Source organism: Neopsephotus bourkii, unplaced genomic scaffold (genome assembly GCF_033783945.1).
Source record: "Neopsephotus bourkii isolate Nb327-2 ecotype Australia unplaced genomic scaffold, CSIRO-AGI_Nbou_v1 NB_845, whole genome shotgun sequence".
Lineage (NCBI taxonomy): Eukaryota > Metazoa > Chordata > Aves > Psittaciformes > Psittacidae > Neopsephotus > Neopsephotus bourkii.
In genome coordinates, this window is record NW_026901341.1 from 2,020,001 (window position 1) to 2,039,939 (window position 19,939).

The following is a 19,939-nucleotide window of genomic DNA, read 5'->3' on the forward strand; positions in this document are numbered from 1 at the left end:
TAAAAGAGAGTGCTTTATTGAAGTTGACTCTGAACTCACAATAGGTATATACTTTTAAATCTGGTTTTATGATCATGTTTCATTCGAGTGCTGTTAGACAACAAAGGAATTGTGTTTCCCAAAAAAGTTTGAACAGTACTGATTAGCATGGCACAGTCTGCATTTAACAAGATTAGTTTTTAAACCAAACCAGTATATTTTAATTTTTTATATGCATGGACCTAACATACATGGTGAATAACATCTCTTTATAGAATTTTAAGTATTTGAGACACTTCATTGTTTAAAGAAAAGTTGCTGATTTCATCGCAAGCATAGCCTAGTAAAAATGGGGCCTGGAATAGTAAACTGTTTCAGAGCTGAGGCAGAAACTGGTAACCTTCTGACCTCTAACTTTTACTGGAAAATGATATGCAACATAAATTCAGGGGGCCTTTTTTCTTTCAAGTATGTATACGTATATATTCTAGTGGTGCTGTTCACAATGCTATAGTTGAAGTGGTGTCAACATGTTCATTAGAGCCGCTTGCTTTTGGAGCAAACTTTAAATCCATGGGGTTTTTAAGAGTGAAAAAGCTGCTGCAAAAATAGCCTTTGAACTAAATATTTGGAGGACTTCTTTGTACTCGGTTAGGGCTGTTCTTTTATCAGATGGATGTGCGCATGTTTATGTGTATATTGTATGTGGACAAAACATCTGTGGGTAGGCTTGCCAGCGTGCTCCTAAAACGCTTGGGCTCTTTGGAAACTGAGCTACTCAGTTCCTGATGTACTTTTAAAAGATTTTTCAGGCTTCATGTTCTCTTAAATGTGGCATTTTACTAGTGGTGAGTGCCAGTCGTATCTGATGTTTTATCATCACTGTCCTGGTTGGCTCCTAGCAAGGTGCATGCTATAACTTTGGTCAGGAAGCATTTTCTAACGGGACTTAAGAGCTTGAATCCTATTACATATCTATCTGCAGAAAGACTTGTCAGTGATGCTTTAGTTGGTTCAGACAGTTGAGTATGGTTTGTGGAGGCTGCCAGCACTTGGTAGATGAGTTTCATGAAGAAGGCAAACTTTAGGGAAGAGTGAACAATAGTGGGAATTTGATGACTGGAGCTCTCAGGTCAAGTTTGGGAAAGGAGTTTTGGAAAAGAGACCCTGTCCAGGAGGTCTCTATTTAAGGTCTCACTTGCCTTCAGGCCATGTGCCACCTATGGAAATAGCTTTTTTTTTTTTGAGGAATGGGGATGTGGGAAGGGTGTTGGTGCTCTTGCTGAGCATTGCTTTTGGTCTTGTTTGCTCAAAGCCCTCTGAAGGTTGAGATTATGAGGAAATCTCATTTGTTACAGCACACCCATACCTGCGTATACACCTTGTGCAAAAAAAGCGTGGTTTTAGCCTTCCCACACGGGGAAGAAGTCAAAACCCACCATCCTGAACGACCAAAGGGGAAGAGAAGAAAAAAGATAGCAAATATCCTGCCTCTCCCTAATTACCTTTAAGTTCACAATGTGTGATTTGGAGGAATTTCTTCTGTGGCCTGATGTGAGGAGTGGCAACACTATGGGTAAACTCACATACTCACCTCTGCTGGATGCTTTGCTTGGCAGCAGGCATGGCCAGCGTGGCACTGCCTCAGAAGCCAGGTTCCAAGGAAGGGTGGCAGCAAAAGTCTCGGGACCCCCATGCTCATGCCTGCAAGCACAGGCGTTAACTCGAGATGCATAAGTTGCGTGACATATATTTAGTATATTATGGGCTTCCCTATTTTTAGGAGTTTGTAAAAGTTCCTCTTGGTTCCATCTGTCAAGAGTGCGTTTGCCATTTAGAAAAACAAAACTAATCACCAGAAATATCACCCTCTAAAGCTGTCTATTTTTAGGTTGTTCCCACAACCTACTTCCCTAGTTGGGGTAGGTAGAAGCACCTTCTGGGCCATGTTTCCAACCTGGCTGCAGGTATCACAAGGATGCGAGTGTGAGCTTGCATTTTTACGGAGGCACACAGACTGGAAAGCTTAAGCCCCTTAACAAAAGTTTTCTTCCCCCACCCTTAACCCAGGCTCTGTTGAGGTCTATTCTTGGACTTCTGGGGATTTTTTCTTCTTTACCTGATTCATTACTGCTTTTAATCCCGACAAAGTGCATTTTTTAACCTATTTATGTCCCTATGTACAACATGTTACCTTTGAAAACATGAGAGAGATGCTCTTGCCTGTACACATTTTAAAGTATTTTTTGCTGTGTAAATTTATTTACTTAGTAAATAGTACTGACTCCCAGCTGCTTCGATCTGTTGTAGAAATCCATATTTAACTGCTAGGGAGCTGTTCTGGGGTCTCGTGCCACTGAACAGCGGGATATGTTATTGCATAGCACGTTGACACAACCTCTTATAAAGGCCCGGTATTGTGTCATCGTAGGGGATGGTTATAGTACAGGAATGCAGAATAATATTGTGAAAAAGTTTCATGGGTTATTTTCCCATTGCTCTGAAGTTATCGTGAAGGGCCTTCGGAGGTCTGACATAAATGGTGCAAAGGGGTCTGAATTTAGACGGGGGGGAGAGAACTTGTTAAATTCTATTAAAAACCAAAAAGAAGCAAGTTCTTGGGTGCAGAACAGCTTTAACGTACCGCATATTCTAACTTTAAAAGATTCCAGTTTGGGGTATTAGCAGATCTATTTTGTTTGTTTTTCAAGTAGTGAGGCCAGGAGGACACTGAACAAAGCCATGGTACAGTCACTTTTAATCCAGAGTGAGGCTCTTTAATTCCCATGTTTAGCTCTCCTACACGGCTTAAAAGCGAAAGAAAAATAATCCATCAGTGTCTCCTGTTTGTGTGTATTGTTTCTTTCCCATTTTTTTTGTGCAAGCCTCGGCCTGGGTTCAAAACATTTTTTTAACCTCCAAATAATTGTTGCTCTTTCAAGCCGGGAATAGAAAGCAGCGATATTTCTTTATAAAAATGTATCAATGGCTGCAATGGTGTTTTTTTTTCCAGGCTTTTGTAGGAGTTCGGGCAACCTTTAGGCAAAAAGGCAATCGCGTTTATTATTGCTGGGAATCTCAAGGCGGTTGTTTGGAGGCTGCGAAGGCAGGCGACAGAGCCGGGTGGAGGGGGAGAGAAGGGCCACATTATGTTCCAGATGACTGAGCAAGGATTTATATACCAGCTCGCCTTTTTTTTTTTTAACATGGGAGAAGAAAAGTAATAAGAGCAGGGAGGCATTTGAAGCGGTCAGATGGCCGATGACTAATGGGATAGGTGGGCAGGAGCCTGCGGATTGGGTGTCTTAATGAGCACATTTCGCACCGAGTTTGGGCTGCAGTTCCCCTTCACCTTTGCCCTTTATTGACCGAACTGACACTTCATTTTTCACATACTTCCAATTATGGCTGAGCTTAAGTGTTGCCCTGCCTCCTTTCTTTCTTGCCTATGGACGGCTCGAGAGTGGCTGAGGCCGCAGAAGATATTTTAATTTGAAAAACTACCATAGCAAGGCAGGTTTAGGGTGTAACCTGAAACTGCTGTCACTTTGCAGTTTCTCCGATGAAAACAAAAGTTTTAATGTTTCTTGTTTAGTGCTTCCAACCCCCCCTTTCTCCATGTTGAGTGGTGAGGTGGGGGATTGCTTTGGGGGCAGTTGGGTTGGAGAGGGGTGTTTTCCTTGGGGTAAATCCTTTTTGGCAGTACAGGTGCTGTAGGTGAGAGTCACCCAAGTAATGATGTGAGCCCAAGTAAAAAGCAGTGCCATGCTGGAGTAATAACTCCTTGTTCCCTCTCAGTGCAGTGTCTTCTCAGGAGGCTTCTTGTGATGTGATGGCCTGTGGTGTACTTTGCCTAATGCTCTCCTTATGGAAAAGCAAAGTGTAATTGTGCCTGCTCGTCTCAAGCCTTAGACCAAAGGTGTGGATTTGTTGTTTTGGTACTATCTATTGCATGAACGCGGTTCAAGTGTGGCCTGGTTATGAGGCTTTGAGAAGCAGATGATGATGATGCTGGGAGAGGCAGGTATGATGAAGGCATGGACAAATCTCCAGTCCACAGCCACACCTTTGACATACAGGGAGAAGCGTGATACATGTCCCACAGCCCAAACCTTTGTGCACTTCCAGGGTGGCTTTTATACACAGAATCCTTCCAGGGCGGAAATGTCTGTTTGCTTTTGCAGGGCTTTGGGGGTTTCGGAGCATGCGGTTTTCCTACCAAATGTGAATTCTGTCGGAAATAGTTGGAATAAGTTGCACTCGCATGGGATGGGTGGGTTTAAGAACAAAATCTCTGCTGTTAGACCTTAGCTTCCCAGCAGCACCGCTAGATTTTGCAGCGTGGCTTTTGCTACCCCTTCTGTCACGTGAGGCTTAGGTGAGTAGTGAGTGGGCACGTCACCTGTGTGCTGGTGGTGATTGCTTTGCATTTAAATGCGTGGAGAGTATATCAACAATTATTTACATCCAAAGAGAGGACCCAAAACCACAGAAGTATTTATCTCAAAAAAGAAAAAAAAAAGTATGAAGTATTACCTACTTTATTATGTAGCCCTCTGGCATAGTAATGGCATGGCATATTTTTACTATAATATGGTAATAAAAGAATATGTAAAAGGCAGACAAAGGTTCTGTCTTTTCACTAAGGTGACCCCTGTTACCAAGTAACTGCTTTACTTATGAGCTTATTAAAAACTCAAAAAAAATGAGCTTTTCATACTTCACAGGCATTGATGTGAAAATGAGCTGTCCTGCGAGTAGTTTTCTTGATCATTTTTAGAACAATTGATTAGCCAAAGAGCCGCTGTCATTAGTTGACATTGACTGATAGCAATTTGTCACAAGCTCCGAAGGTCAGCCAGGCAGTGGAAGCTTCGGCTTGTCTTTGATTGACCTTTTCTGATGCCATTATCATGCGATCGGTTAGACTGGATGTGACCCTCGATTAGAAAAGACAGGGCATTAGTCAACAGGGGCAGCTCCCAGTATTTTTCCTGGTGCTTTATGTATTGTGAATCCTGAATTAAGCGTAATAGGCTTGTTTGGCAACGGAGTGGTATCAGTTTTCTTGCTGAGGCTCTGCCATCCCCTTTTCTTTTCTTGCTTTTCCATCAAGCGGGCAGTGTTCAGTTTGCTTTAAATCAGAGTGAGCACCTGTGCCCCCTTCCTTTGACGTGAGATATGAGATTTAAAACAGCCCCATCCTTATTTGAAACTCTTCGTGTAGGTGCATATTCTTCGGCAGCACCAGCATTAATTATTTTTATCTCCCCAGAATCATGTTTTATTTTTTAACAGTGATTGAGTGGTTGAGGATTATGCTCATAACAACATGATGTCAATTTATCATTCTGCTCTGAAGCCGGGGGGCGTGAAACTGGTTTTTTACTCCTTCTGGTTTGGTTTTTCTTTTCTTTTCATTTTTTTTCTTTTGGGTCTCATCAGCCTGATTCAGCTGTTAAAGTTAGATTTCAGCAGCATTAAGCCTCCGAGCCTCAGCTAGGCAGGGTTATACTTCCAGTATGCTGCATGTGAGAGGGTCCTTGCTTGGAAGCGGGTGTCTGTCATGATTCGAGCATCAATCTATTCTCAGTGTCAGGATTTGTTTTAATCGTTCGCATTAGCTTCAAACGTCTGTTATTAACAATCGTTTTGCTTTTCACTTTGGCAAAGCTAACTTAAATACTTATAAATGTTGCTTGTTTTGCCTAAATTGTGGGTAGCATAGTCGTAAACTAATTCTTTTTCTTGTAAAAAACCTTCCTTCCTCCCATTTGCCTTTCAGGGGAAACCTGAATTTCTCCATCTAAGTACCAACTTGTTTTTCAGGTCAGCCCCCAGAGATAATAAGCAGTTCAAAACCAGCACAACCATTTCAGCACAGTTTAATGTGACTTTCAGTCTTTGCTTAGGAAAAGCTTCCAGCTGGGAGGGGAGCAGAGAGGCAAGATCACTGGCATTGCTGGCAGAGTAAAAGGAGGGAAAAAAGACTTTGGGAACTGTTTACCTTTAAAGTGGCTATGGAAATACAAATATTCCTGACTTCTCAGCCGGTCTGTAATCAAGCAGCAAAATTCATGTGCTGGAGTCCTTTTTATTTTTTCTTGGCAGGTTTTTCTAAATTTAAACATGTTTAACCCATTAAACATCTGTGTGGCTGTGTGCACAAGTCTAAGTGTACATAGATATGTATAGAAGAACACGGCTCTGACCCTGAACTGAGCATCACATCAGCAGTGCAGGGATTTTACAGGCCACAGAGTGTGTCTGCACAGCCCTGGATATGTTACTGAGAACAAGATCCTGAATATGCCAAGCAGGAAAAAGGGGTAGAAAATACCACAGTGCTAAATCACCTCTTAGGACATTACCTAAAAACTCAGGTGTTGGACTGAAGGGCATCTTCCTTTTTTCTTCAGATGAGGTAGAGAGAGGTTTGGTTGCAAGTAGCTGTACAAATAGGCTTGAAGTTTCCAGTGTCCAAGATACCCCTTTTTAACAGGACCTTAGTTATGTTCTGAAGATCACTGATTCAGTTTGATTTAGAAAAAATGTTGCTTGAGACAACTGTTTCATAGAAAAATTCTGTTGAATTCTTTTTTCCCTTACACATACTGGTCATGCTCCTTTAAGTTGCTGTGGCTTATGGAAACCAATGAACTTCCCATCTTGTCCATGTGCTTTCCACCTTAAAGGCACCAGCCCTATCCCCATTTGCCTCTCCAGGTCTTTGTAGCTTCAGCTGAGTCTTTTGCTGTCTGATGCAGGCAGAGTGTGACTTTCAGGTGTGTGTCATTGACCTCTTTAAAGTGGAGGTTAAAAAAGCAAAGTCATGCTCCTGAGATAGCCCCTGCTTTTGAGAAGCAGTTTGTGACAGTGAGTATAAACTCATAAACATGCAGTGGTTTTGGAGTAGTGATGCAACAGGGTGTGCCATCAGGCTGCATTTTCGTACTTCTCACGTGAAACGTTGGGACAGGGGAAGAAAATATGACTAAGTTTGGAAGAGAAGACTTTAAAATAATGAGTTTTATATGGAGAAACTGGGTGCTTGTCCCATAAGGCAAGAACTAAGGGTGCATGTTCATGGCACAGGAGCTTTCTAGAGCATTAGCAGATTTAAAACAAACAAAAATGTTTTACGTGGTGGGTTAAATTTATTGCTACAGTGTGCTCCAGAGGTCAGCAAGGGACAAAAAGAGATTAGACCAATTCGTGGAAAAATAGGTCCTTCTGTAGCTATTAAAAACCCTGGTCCAGATGCAGCTGCTGGCTCAGGAAGCTGCCCAAGTGCTGATTGTCAGAGCTGTGGCACAGCCACTTTGGTGTTTCCCCCCCTTTCTTTATGGCTTTCCTAAACACCCATTATTGCTCCTGGGATAGGCTGACATGAGATCGAGCTACTTGGACTGACCTCCCCTGGTTTTTATGTTAAAATAATTTTATAAAATTTAATTCAGGAAATGATATTGGAATTTTTTTAATTTACCTTTTTTGTGGTTTTTTTTTTTTATGGCTCTTGCTGATGCTGGCATGCTTTTGTTGGGAATAAAGTAGACATAGTTTGTATTTTCTTGCCCTTATTACCCTGGTGGTGGGAATGGTTTGACGCTATTCATTCAAATTTGACAGGTGATTGCTTCTGTAAATGAATGCACTCAAATCATAATTGTTGCAACAGAATTGTTTGATTACCTGGCAGTAGCCTCTTTCTCTCTGATAGCTTTTGGATCACCTGTTTGCTGAGAGCATTTGACAGTCCTCATGTTTATTACCCAATTGAATGTCAGTAGCAATTGCAGCTAAAGATAAACGAAAATGCAAGTACTTGTTGACCTTGACTTTTTTCCACAAGATATTGGACTTGATGGCTCTATTGCTGTTGAACTGATAAGAGTTATAAACAGTAGTTGAAGGAGAATGTTTTATTCCCAGAGGAAAATACCACGCTGCTGTGGGAAATGGCATCTGACTAGCGCTCTTTGCCAAATTTGCTTGGTTCACCTTCATTTAGGCTGTGGGAAAATAAAATACAAATTTCCCCTTTTACGACTTTAATATCTCTGCAAACATGAAATCCTGCACTCTTTGTAAAGTTTTGTTGGCAGACTGCGCCAATAACATCCAGCGAGCGCGAGGCCTTGCTGTGTTTTATGATGTGCTATAATGAGGATTCTCAATTCTTCCTCATTTTCAGGCTGATTTGATAATTACAGGGAGGGAGCAGAGCTTTCTTCTCCTATTCCGTGGGAAGCTTAATACGTCTGTGCCCAGTGTGGACTGGGAAATGTGTGGCTGCAGGTGCATGTTGCCAGAGCATGGCACCCTGTGCTGGTGGGAGAGTGGCCTGGAGATGAAGGCAAAGTTATTGAAGGGATGGGGGGCACAATACTTTCATAGGTCACATTCGTAGCTGGTTATTTGGGCAGGGTGGTTCTCTTGCAGTTTTTTGGGAAGAGCCAGTTTGATGCTGCCTGTCCCAGCTGCAGTTGGGGGTGGCAGGGATAAGCCCCCTGCCACAGCAGATCTTGCTGCTATGACTCCCCCATATATATATATGTATGTGTATATGTATTTCTTCTTTGTTTCTAATCCTGCTCCAATATGAAACGTGAAAGACTTCAGTGGAAACAGGAACAGGCAGTAGGCTTTAGGATTTGCAGGGTGAAAGTCATTGTATAAACATAACACGTGAAGAGCTCACCAGACAGTGGAATTATATTGTTTAAAACATAAGTCCTTCTTGTCTCAGCAACTGCCCTGATAAACTCCGTACAGTATTGTAGAAGCTTGTTAAAGCACTGAAATGCAGGATTATGCAGTGCTGTAACAGTTAGCAGAGTCAGACTAGTAATCTTATTGCATTGTTGGTTTTTTTTAGGTAAGATTAAGCTAGCATTACATTATATGTTTGTGGGTGAGGGGGCATTCTTCCAGGGATTAATTAATAGGATCAGCGCTGTAAGATGCTGACATCATTTTTTCTAAGCACATTGGTGCATACAGGCTTTTTTTAATTCTCTTTTTGAATGAGATGGGACCTTCTGTGGGCAATGGGGGCAGCTCCTGAGGCTTGTAGTGGTGACAGAGCCACCTGTCACTGTATAATTCATCGGGGACCGCTTCCCTCTGGCCTGGTGACCCACTAGTCAGTGCCATGAGGAATACCAGAGGGAGAGGCCCGCTGTCTCTTTTCCCCGAGCTGGTATGGGATGGCAAGGCTGTGACTAAGCAAATGGCTGATGCTGCTCTGGCAGGTCTTTGAATGAGGGTGTCGTTGGTAAAACCTTCTGCCTCTCTGACTTGTCTCTTTAGCCATGATGCCTTCTCTGTGCAACATTTGCATCTTGGGTTTGGCATGCTTGAACTTCTGCTGCTAGGGCTTGGGAAGTGAGAAAGGGCACCGGAGAGCCTGGCTGTGCCCATGACATACTGTGGGAGCGGTGTCACATCAGGGCAAGCACTATCTCCCCAGGTCCCTCTGCCACCCTCCTGCACTCTGCGGCTTGGGAACTTCCTCATCGCCAGGTGGTGTCTCTGACGTCTAATAGCCACAGATGATATATAGAGAGATATATATTTATTTATAGATTATTTATTTTCTTCCTCATGAGCGTTGAAAAGCTGACACAGATTTTGAAGGCAGTTTTTTGTGGTTGCTGTTTGCAGAAGCTAATGTGGAGGTGTCAGAAAGAAGAAACATCATAGAAGTAAATAAGATTATAGTGTGGGCAGCCTTTTTGAAGTACTTGTCCCTTAGCTCTTAGTTTTTCTGTGGCTGGTCCTGTGCCACAGGAGAGCAATGGCCCTTGCAGCCTTGGTACTGTGTATCATCTCAGGGCTGTAAATGCATCTTTTGCAGGAAGGCAGAAGAAGACCTACCAGGAGGCAGCAGTTAATGTCCTCAGAAAAGAGCTAAAGGTGGTGGATGTAACCTAACTGATTCTTAAATCTTCCCCCAGTGCTCTGAATAGCAGTTAGTGTCACATGGATGCATGCTAAATATATTCTGGAGTCTGTAGTGTCCCGATGGACTTTGAAGAAGGCATATCTTACTTCTCTCTGGTCAGCAAGTGAAGGTCATGGAAGCAGGGCTTGTAGGATGGAGAACCTTTTGTTGTTCTCATTGCTGTGCCAAGAGCATCTCCTCCATCCCTGGCACAATACTGAGGGAGAAACCCAACCGTGGTGCTTCTGCTTGGGACCCTGGGTTATAGCACATGCACTTCTGTATCGACTGCCTTTGTAGAGCTGGGGGAAAAAATAATGCGGTCAGTATTAACTGAACTGCTTGAAGTAGAGTGTCATAATTTAAAATTGTTCTTAAGTTTCTCTCAAGGCACTGTAACATCAGAGCATAGTGGCCTCTTTCTAAAGAGTAGGGGATATGATGCTGGCAAATTGCACGGGCTGGAAAAGAGGCAATAAAATGGGGCTAAAACATGTTCATGCCATACTACTCCTCCCTTTACTTACTAAAGCATCTCTTGTTTATCCTCTCTTGTCTCTGGCTGTGGCAGTGAGGGTTCCCCAAGAGAGGCTTTGGTGCAGAATTCCACCCCTTTTCTTTTTTCTGTATCTGTCTGGAATAACCCATGCAAATTCCGCCAGCTGTGTAAAAGCAAGAACAGTGGTAATAATCATTCAGTGTAACTTGGTGCTATGTTGCGGCTTTGTGATGGGCTGTAGGTAAAGCAGAGGGCTGTTTTAAGCAGACTGAGCCACAAAATCTTTGAATGTCAGTGTATAAATATTTAAAGTTTGTGTGTGTGTTTGTTCATACACATGCTTGGATGTGACTGCTTCCCACTATTATACATTTTTTACTCTGTGAACATGGCAAGAAAGGTGGCAAACCAAACATTCTTGTGAAGTACAGGGCCTTTTTCCTGTGTTTCCTTTAGGAAGAGTGTTGTGCTAAGTTCCTTATTACATTACATTAGGCATTGCAGCCACAAGAAACAAATTAGCAAGCAGTGCTAACATTAGTGTCTCACCACATATTTAACCTAGCTAAAATACCCCTGAGGAAGCCGTACTTTAGCAGGTTGAAGAGCAGACTGGCAAGCAGAGAAGACTGGTATAGCCACATTGTCAGGAAATGTAGTTGGTGACTTGGTTTAATTCGATCCAAATGAAGTTGGTGATTTGGTTGAATCTGATCTCCATAAAGTAACCAGCTAACAGTCTGCAGGAATGCAGGCTGCAGCAGGAGAAGCATGTTAGTCATAACATGGGTTTATCAGCTCTTCACCATGATTAATTGTATCATATCACTGGAAAGCAGGGTATACACAGTTATTCAATTTTGCAGCATGGCTTCCCATATGTAATGTTTTAATATAAATCAGAATTGCCTCATACAGATGAATTGAAAGTCAATGTGTTACTAATACACAAATTTTATTTACTGTTGCGTTTGGTGTAGGTGAAATGACAGTATTAAACTTAAAAGTGCCTCCCAAGTTGATAAATGCCAACTTGATGCTAAACTTATTAATACTCAGTTAAAATTAGCAATCAATTTACTTGGATATTGGAGGTTAGCCAGGGATGAATCTGAAGTAGCATTAGGTATATCATACTGGTCTGAATACATCATACACTGTTGCAAAAGCATTGTGCTAATTTTAGCTTACAAAGAGGATGAAGATAAACTGCCTGCTGCTAGTTTGCCATATGCTATCCTGGTGATAATATTCAAGCAGAAAATATTCTGCAGAGTCTTATTGTTTCAGTAAAAGAAAAGTGGAAAAGAGTTAACCAAATTTCTGCTCCATAAATACATAAAAAATAATGAAATAAACCAAATCTCAAATGCTAGTGGGTGAGACCTGTGAAATTTGTTATTGGCTTTCATGGGAGTCAACGATTTGTTTTAGTATATATTTGATCCAATTGTATTCATTTCTCACATGTAAATCTTAAAATCAATCTAAATAAAAATCGATCTTCGTTCTGGTAGGCAAAAATATAGTCTACTTTGCTCCTAACTAGTTAAGCCTCCCATCCTTCAAGTTTAGTACAGGAATAAAGTCTCTGCTGAGCTGATTTTTCAGGAGCTCCTCCTTTTGCTTTGTTTATTTAAAAACATAAAATATGTTTCAGTTTCCATATGGGAAGAATTTTGCTTGTGTAGCTTCACTGAGGAGCGTTTGCTGCCTCCATCTGCGCCCGCAGCCAGGAGAGGGGTGCATGGGGAGGGGGTGCCCCGGACCCCCAGGCTTCAGAGGGCTGGGGGGAAGCTTTGCATTAGCAAGTGGTGAAAAGCTTGACCTTCGAGTGACCCGGGTCAAGCAAACCCCCTGCTGAAGTGTCCCATTTGGACATGGATACCTGTGGGGTGAGGGAGGAGATAAAGGCAGGGGGAGGAAGATAAAGTAATCCCATTGACCTGAGTATTTCTCAGATATTACAAGCGAGTGATCGGCAGGAATAATAAAAGAGTGGCAATATTTGCCTGCCCCCCGTATCTGTGTAATGTCATTTCCAAAGGGCTGGAGTAGATAATAGCAAATGTGCTTTCAAGTATCAGATCAATCTCTTGAAGTGATGGGGAAGGTTGGATGCTCTGATCTGGCGGCTGCTGGAGAGTGTAATACAATCCTCGTTGCAGCAGAGAGAATTGTATAAATGGACAAAGATGCACTGATTACATCTTTTGCTAAAGTGTTAAGTAAAAGATCTGGCTATAAGAGATGGCAGGTCTACTATTGTCCAGTCTTCTGACTTTTTATAGGGGTTTTCACAGGAACAAATAGCAATTACCAAAATAAAAGCAAGTGGTGTGGCTGGTCCCTATCATGGTAGGACACATGCTCTTGAGTCAGTGTGGGCAGGAAGCTTGGCAGGTCTGTCCCCTACCATTGCCATTGCATCTTTATCTCTCTGGTTCATTGTTTGCCACTGAGTGCTTGAAATTCCAGTTTCCAAGTAAAAGCTTCCTGTTTCTTGCATTTACATTCAGTTTAGCAAGACATAAATTTAGCTATCTATCAAGGAGGGCTTTTTTTTTAACCCTTAAGTAAGGCAAAATAGGAAGAAGAAATTAATTCTGATTTAATGATAAGAGGTAGAATTTTGCATTTTCCCAGATTCTCAGTGGCAGGAAGCATGAGGTTGTATCCTCATGATAAGGTGATGGATGGGAGCTAAATTCAGCCTTTCTATCCTGAGTAATTTTAGCAGGGGCCCTGAAGTCCAGATCTTGTTTAGAAGCAGAGGTGGGCATAGTCAGCTTTCATTAGCCATGGTTTCCTTGTGAAAGCCTCACTGCTTGTGAGTTTTTACTGTTCTGTGCAGTATTCAAAGCTAGTAACATGCATGTTCTTGTAAGCATCTCAATCCCGAATTTCCCTCCAGAGAGTTTCTGCTTCTCTCCATTGACTGTGGAGGGACCTAGGGAGGACTACTCGCCTTGCTCAGACACTCAGCTTGGCAGTCTGACTTAAATGCTTAGAGTAAAAAGGGATGAATCTGTGCTAAAATTTGTTGTTTCTTTGGGAAGGAAATGTTTGCATTTGTGGAGAAGCTGAATGAAGTGTTTTGTACTGATGAAGATGAAATGAATGGGTTTGGGTGTTTTGTGTGTATGGGTGAGGCTGTGTCCTCAGCAGCTCCTGAGTACACTGGTCTGAGCATCTCATAACACTCACTGTCTATGCTGACCTGTATTGGTAATCTGAACTGTTAAAAATCTTGGCATTCATGGAAAAAGATATATAAATATGCATGTGTGTATATGTATATATATGTATATATTTAACATTATTCATGGGGGGCAGTGTCTGTATTACCATGCCTAATTCTTGTGAGGCCAGGTTTCAAGCTTTCTCTGCCATCAGGAGGATGCTTGCATCATCAGTGTGTGTGTGGTCTTGGTGGAAGGTTTTCACATGACTCTAGGAGCTGGAGACTTACATATAAAATCTGACAGGTGGGGCTTGTGAAACCTTGGAGTAAGGCATTGCTCAGCTTCCAACTAAACAGCATTGAGGTCTTCCATGAGATGAAAGGCTCCATGAGTAAAGCCTTGAAAAGAGACGTGTTGCTGAGTAGATGTGGTAGGAATAGCCATACTGAAAACAATTAAAGGCTTTGCTTTGTTGTGCTGTTTAGGCATGGGGTCCTTTGGCTGCTGGCACTGCAGCTGTTGGGACTTCTCTCCACACACCATCCTTGTCTGCTTTTAAATGTAAAACCAGAGTTAAACCTATTTCCACTGCAAGCTAACAAGATGCATATTTGGTCCATTTAAGCACACTAATATGTATTCAAAAAAGCTAATTTGTCCACTTTGTTTTGTAGTCGTGTTTGTAGCAATCCTCACTAGCAAATGATGTGGAGGGGGGAGGCAAGTAGTGGTTTTATACAGAATACTGAGCTCTTATTCCCATATTGAAGTCCACTATGGATGCTATCCTGAAAAACATCTCTGGATTGTGCACTGTGACCCTGCTGTGCCTCAGAAACATTAAATTCAGGGCTTGGTTCCTTGAGAGGCTGTGAGTGCAAAGCATGGGGATGGTGCTAGGTTTTGAGTGCTGGAGGCTTGCAGGCATAGATTCGGGGCAGATTACGAGCAGCGGCAGTGTGGGCTTTCATTCAGCACCTTGTCAGCATGCCTTATCTGGGATCTTGAGGAATGAATGGCTTTCTAGGGTAAACCCAGGGAAGGGAACTGAGCGAGGTGCTTCCAGGGATGTCCCAGCAGAGGCTTCCTTGTGAGCTGTTCTGCTTGCCCCATAGGAGTCATAGCCTGCACAGATCCCTGCCTTGGAAAGTTGGACTTTCTGGCATCTTTGTTGACTGCTTGGAGACTTCAGCCTTTTTATGTACAACTCGTGTCATCTTTTGATTAACATGTACAGCACCCACTGCCCTGAGCATTTCCTTCTATGGGGTTCATGTGTAGCCTAAGGGAGATTCTCCATATGGTCTTGCAGGCAAGAATGTATTGCTGTCTCCAGGTGTATCTTTCCTTGCTCAGGTCACTGCAGAGATCATATTCTTTGCAACTATGGTGGTTATGTCAAAGTCTTTTCCATAGAAACTGTTAAATATAAGTAAAAATACTTTTCAGCTGAACTTTAAATTTCATCCAGTGATTATAGATGAAAATCTCTGTCTTCCATTCTCATCTGCTTAGACCATGGAATTGCAGGTGAAGCTGTTCAGGCAGTTAAAATAGATGACAAAACTCAAAGTTGCTTTGCATAGAAGATGGCAACGTGATTAGCAATTGTTCAGAGGGTGGTATTGTTGGAAACTGTTCAGATAATTGGCAGATATTTGTGAAAGCATATTCCAGTCTCAAGAGAATCACCAGATTTGGCATCAGTGTTTATTGCTCTGGGATTGTGATGGGAGAGAGTGTGGGTCTGTGGCCAGCCAGTTTCTTCTTTTCTGCCTGAAAAACCTTGGTGGCCCAGTGTTAAGATGAAGATGCTTGCCTCCAGGTTGTAAGTGATCAGCTGTAGAGTAAAAGTTGTGTCTGAAATAAGCCAGTCAGAAACAGTTGGCAAATTGTGTTTCCATTCTGCTTAACATGTGATGAGTTTATTAGAAAAGACTCATTCAGACTGATGATGAAAAAAGGAAATAGTATTTGCTAAGATTTATTCAACTGTTGCAAGCTAATTTGAATACAGGTTTTTGAGTATTTTCTTTCCTTTTTATGCACATCTGAGTGCGTGTCTTTTTATACATATATTACAAACTATACTGGTCTTCACCAAAACAGTCTGCTAATGTTTTGCCTGCCTCTATCAAGATGCAGCCTGAAAGGACCACTCTGATTCATATTTTTAAGGGATGTTATTCTGACCTCAAAAACTAATACTTCCTTAGCCAGTGCCAGAAAGCCCTTTCTGTGGTTTCAGTCCCCATTTTTTCAGCAATTAAGAATCAGGTGGCATCAGAAAAACAACTGATTTTAATAGCCACTTTAGCCACCTCCGTCATGGGGAGGAAGCATGCAGGGCTTCTGCAGAGCCTTGGAGCTCTGCAATGTGACCTCAATTGACCAGATGCAAAAAACAGTGCGACTCTTGAACGGAAAGGTCTGCATCATCCAAACTGTGCTGACTCTTGTCCAAGAACACACTGTTTACCTGTTCGTTCCAAATTGGTCAATTTTCTGCAAGGCCAAGATGTGATTTTTTTTAATACTTTTTTTCCCTTTTCTCCCTTATCTTGGTGCAACTTGGCTGGGTTTAGTGGAGCTGCTCTTCACTTACGTGTAGATACACAGCAAGGATCATGTTTTCAGTTTTGACAGTTGAAGCCTGACATTCCCCCTGTTGACCTATATATTCTCTCTCCCTTGTGTCTGAAGATATTTGTATATTCATCTGCAAATGTGCAGGCTGGGCACTCCAATCAGAAGTGACAAATCTGACCAGTTAATTCCAAAATGTCTGAAAATGCATTGCCATTAGCATGAAGCAGCCAAGCTTATGTTTGGCCCTCGAGATGATTCATCACTCAGACCTTAATGAAGGGTGGGATTTTCCTTATCCTAATAAATAGATTTTGTCTGGGGAGGTGAGAGGCAGCAAGGGAGAATGTATTTGCCCAATCCTAAATAAAAGCCTATTTATGCCTAATACATTGGCAAAATTATTCCAGAGCAATTTGTCCATGAGAAAATATCAACCTTGTGTCACTGCCAAGGTCAGAGAGACCTATGGTGATCTGCAGAGTAAGTTCAGGTCACCCAAGTTAAATCTGCCTAGGGGCTGACTTAGCTCACACAGCACATTTTTTTCCAAGATTATAAAAGCAAACATCTTCTATAGATGAAGGCAGGCCTAAGAGTGTGGTCAACTCTCTCCTTTGAGCCAAGGTCTGTTTTTCCCTTCTCCTTTCCAGGTTGCTCCTTCCATTTCCTTTCCATTCTTCTCTTTTCCCAGTATTTACAGGATGCTCAGAAAAGTCCATCTTTTCCTTTGTGTGGCAACCAGTGCCTATAAAAGCCTTCCTGATCATGCACAGGAAAGGCATGGGGACATCGCTGGTGTTTAACCAGGAGCAGCGCTGGCTGTGTGTGTGTGGTGTGTCTTTGCATACCAGTTAAGAAGCATGCCTTGAACGCTGGGGCAAGAAAGATGGGGTACACAGTAGAAATGTATTCCATGGTAACCTCAAGTGGGAGGGTAAGGGTTATTTGGCCATTCTGAAGGTGAAGCTGGTGACTCTGTAGGCACTGCCAGGTTGTCCCAGGAGCAGACAGATCAAGTGGTGAGCTGGACAGATGAGAGTTTTCATCCATCACTCATCCATCACTGGTAGGAGGGGTGAGACAAGGTCCTCAGCCCTTTCAACAAGGATGAGATTGCTTCAGCAAGAAAGCAAGATTATTCTTCCATGTGGTCTATACCTGTCATGAGGAAGCTGATGCCTGTGGTTTTTCGCCTGCCATAACCTGAGGTTTTCTCTGACTTCCTTGGTTACTCATTCATGCCATTTAAAGTACATCAAATTACTAAAAGCAGGCAGATTTTGCTTTCTATCCATTTCTACTACTGTTGCTATTAGAGATAATGACAAGTTCTATAAATTGAAAAAGAAACACCTGAAATCTTTTTGGCTTGCTTTTTGAAGGGTGTTTGCTTCTTGTTTATATATGTATTTTTTTTTAAGACACTGGATTGCTCTTTGCTAGGCCCCAGCTTTGCTTTGAGATTTCTATGGGATTTTAATTCTTGCAAAGGAATGGAGTCAAAGAGAGTTGAAGTGGAAATGACTGAGTTACCTCCTTCCCATACTTTATCCCTCTCGCCATTGGAGCTTTGATGCCACTAGAGGTAGTAACATAAGTAATATTCAGATTCTGGAGTGCTATAGAAGGCTTTTCCCTCTCCTACTACCAGTTTGCCTATTCAAGGTAATCCTAGGTAGCTGATGTCTAGGAATATGTAGTGAATGAAGATGAGAGACAGAAATAAGGGGTGCATGCACTTGTAGGTAATATTCAGGGGATGTTTTTAAGTGTCTAGCACCAATCTGACTTTGCTTTCACCTTTGTTACGTGTTTTGGACTCTGACATCTCTTTGCTCCTGGAGGATTTGCTTTTGGTTTTGTTGTTTGTTTGTTTTAATTTGGAAAAAAACCCACACCCCAACCTATAACTGGACTGTGAAACAAACAGCAAAACACCAGAAGCTGTGATAGAAAGTTGTAGGAAACCAAAAACATGCCAGTGACATGATGAATGCATTAAGCTGGAGCCAAAGGGGACATGCTAACTTAGCAGGTCTGAAGTGTCTGAAAGGACTGTCAGTGTCTGCATGTCCCTGGGTAGGGAGCTCACCTTCAGTGCTCAGCCTGGTGGCCTGGGTGTTTTTTGAAGCATCAACAGTGGCATCTGAGATGCTGTTGTTGTCGAAAGAGGAAAGATAGATGAGATGGGGGCATTTTATTCTCATCCCTTTTAATTCTGCCTCTTGCAGTTGCAAAGTGACCACTGTATTGTGGGGAAATGGAATACATGGTGCCAGTATGGCATGCAAAGTCAAGTTTAATGTTAATTTTCCTTCAATTGTGCTTTGGTTTTCATTGTCAGATGTTGCTGCTGGACTAGGGACAAGAAAAACAATAATCTGTTGGCTTTGATGCTACTTTGACAGGAGTAGATAAAATACACTGCATGTCAGCAAGAACTTTTTCACTTGACACATGGGAACTTCCAATTGGAAATGTCTCATGTGGGCTTGGTAGGTCATGAATCCTGACATGCCTGAGCTGCAGCTAGACTAATTCCCTCCTGTTCATTGTGGTTACGTGACTTTTGTGACATATGAGATCCAGCCCTGCTAAAGAGAATTTGAGGCAAGCAACATTTGAACTATAGTTCTTGCAGGGCACACTGAAGCTTGGGCCAGCATTGGTTGGTCTTGAATTGGTCCAAAATGAAATGCTTTAGTTTCGTTCAACAATCCCAAGCATTTTGGTCTGCCTTGCCTGACAATTAATTTTTAAAAAACTTCTGTCAATAAAAGAACTTAGTTTTGATGGTTTAGACAATATCAAGGTTCTGGTGCATATTTTCTGTTGTCAAACATGAAATCTACAGCAGCATCTTCTCTGGGGCAGGCATGCAGGTAGCACCTAGGCCAGTTTAGGGAAGAAGGCCTACTTAAATGCTCCACTGTAATAAACTGTTCCTACAGATCTTAGTTTATGCGTAATATGCTTCTGATCTTTGCTTTGAGCCTCTTATAGCTGCTTGTGCTCAGTCCAAGAGTCAAGTGTCTTAGGAGCTGGATAAACACAAAGATAGAGCCAGTTGTTAAGGAGCTGTAGAGATTTACAGAAGTTGACCTTATGGCCATTTGAGGTATTAGTTGGGCATATTTCCCCCATGGCAGAGCTGTCCTGTGCTCCTCTTGCTGCTTCTTGTGCTCTTGCTTTGCAAGGGAGTAAGTCCAACCAAATCCGGTGGTGGATTTAACTGTGTCTTAGCTGTATACAGCTGACTTTTCATGGAGAATGCAATTGGTGGGACCTTTAACTGGGAGGGCCAGCTGTCCTGCTGAGGTTGGAAAGAACAGGTTTCAAAAAAAGACCTATATTGGAACAAAATGAGAGAATGACTGAATCCCAGCTTTTCCTAGTAAGTGGTAGGGTCGTCATGCTGCCTTTTAGATTAGAAAACCAAAAAAATAACCCCGAACTAAACCCAAACCTTTTTTAGCTTTTTACCATTCTTGGTTAAAGCAGGATGTTTTTCTGTTTAACCAGATACTTTTCTGTAGGGTATTTGCTTCCAACTGCTCAAAAGTAAACTTCTGTTGCTGGCAGCAGAAAGTTGTTTGCTTCCCATACAATGAATTGCTTTCTTTTCAGTATTTCATTCGGCACATAGATGCATGGCTCCAGAAATATCACACAACTTACCTATAACAGTGGAGTTTTCTGAACCCCATTAAGAAGAGGTTTGCATTTCTTTGTGCAGAA

General features: G+C 42.2%; 1 protein-coding gene across 7 annotated transcripts in view; it reads left to right on the forward strand.

The window, feature by feature from the left end:
* The window catches only part of MEIS1 (Meis homeobox 1), a 108,476-nt gene that overhangs the window by 29,390 nt on the left and 59,147 nt on the right, over positions 1-19,939 (forward strand). The window lies entirely within an intron of this gene.